Source organism: Fusarium phalaenopsidis (genome assembly GCF_050370095.1).
Source record: "Fusarium phalaenopsidis strain FUZ10S chromosome Unknown contig_32284, whole genome shotgun sequence".
NCBI classification, from domain to species: Eukaryota; Fungi; Ascomycota; class Sordariomycetes; order Hypocreales; family Nectriaceae; genus Fusarium; species Fusarium phalaenopsidis.
Window position 1 is genome coordinate 216,082 of NW_028145414.1, and position 1,947 is coordinate 218,028.

The following is a 1,947-nucleotide window of genomic DNA, read 5'->3' on the forward strand; positions in this document are numbered from 1 at the left end:
AACGGTCTAGCTAAGTATATTAACAACTAGCTAAACGACTCTAATGAGTATCCTAAAGCTAAGGAAGAAAGGAAAAGAGAGTAAAAAAAGAGAAGCGAAAAGAGCCCCTTTTGGCTGTTAAGCTTATATGGGTCTTGGTCGAGAGTGCAAGCCGAGACCCCCACGGGCTCAGCCCGTTACAGGCGGTATATAAATCTTAATAATCTTATTCTCCTTATAATATCTCTTAAATTTAATAGATTAATAAATTTTATAGCTATTAAGGATTAAAAAATAATAGCGACTATTTAATCGCTTAGCTATATACTAGTTAAAGTGCTTTAGCTACTTAAGGCCGGTTTTATTACTAGTCTAGCTATTTTAGGTTATCACAATAGCCTAATCGCCCGGGAGGTTGCTATCCCGGTACTAGTTAGCGAGGTAATATTAGCCCGCACTGATGATAAACGGCAAGATTGCTTAGCTATCCGCATTAATTGCCTAAATAACTATAATCTATTCCTAGTTTCTAGGCTATATTAATTTTAGCTTTCTACGCCTATCTATGCCTATAATAACTATTCCGCTTATAATTATATTTATTATAAAGCTAGTCTTATTAATATTATAAAAATTATTTAATTAAATACTATACTTTATAATTATATTTATTATAATATATATAATAAGCGAGCGTCACAAACAAGTAAGCATCGCACTTTTCTTAACCTTTTCTTAAGAAATCATAATAAAAATACTAAAAATAATTTAATTAATTAAAACTACTTACTATATTCTTCCCTAGACATCTTAATTACTACCTAATAGGTCCTTATATTATGCCCGGGCTTACCGCAAATATTATAGCGCCAAACACCTAGTCTGACTAACCTCCCTCGACTACTACTCCTCGACGATTCCGCCACTACCTACGCATCTATATCCATTTGATTAATTGCTTGCCTTTTTTCCTCTACCGTTATTACTCCTCTTTTCTAAAGTCAAGTCCTTTTTGCCCTCCGGCGCCGGCTTAGTATCTTATTTGCCTATCGAAGGTCTTAGACCTCTGCCCTCACGAGAGCCATCTTATGCATAATTGCCTTTGTTCCCTTCGCAAGAGACTTTAATGCTTTAAGAATTGACTCTGGAGAGCTGCTTTGATGCCTTCTAATCCGTCTTTCAAGGTATTTAGACTGAGATTGGGCCTTAAGCATAGTCTTTGGGGTCTTTGAAGCCCATGGGGTCGACGGTTCAGCCCCCTCCTCGGCGGGCGTTGGAGTCCGTAGCTGCACATCAAGCTTTAAGACCACAGCTTCTAGGTCAAGGGGAATAAGGCCAGCTCCTTTAAAAGCCCCCTTAATATTTCTTTCTATCATAGTGGCCTCATATGCGGCGTGGAAGGCCGGAAAGAACTCGGTCTTTGAAACGTGTGTTATAGAGCATCTGATTAATCGCTCTATTTCTCGACCATAGGCCTTCTTAAGAAGCGCAAAGCACCTAACGTCAAGGGGCTAGAGTAGATGAGATGAATAAGGTGGCATATAAAGCCAGATGATCTTCTTCTCCTCGTAATATCTCTCGAATTCGATCGAGTGGTGACTTTCGTAGCCATCGAGGATCAAGAGACAATAGGAACCAATTAATTAATTGGTTGTGCACCGGTCAAAGTGCTTAAGCCACTCGAGACCGGTCTCGTTATCGGTCTAGCCATTTTGGGTCGTCGCAATAGCCTAATCGCCCGGGAGGTTGCTTTCTCGGTACCAGTTGGCGAGGTGATATTGGCCCGCACCGATGATAAACGGCTAGATCGCCCAGCCTTCCGCATTGATCGCTTGAATGACCGTAATTCATTCCCGGTTTCTAGGCTGCACTGATTTTGGTTTTGAACGCCTTTCTGCACCTGTGACAACCATTCCGCTTGCAATCATGCCCATAAGAAAGCCAGTCTCATCAAAGTTGTAGATATTA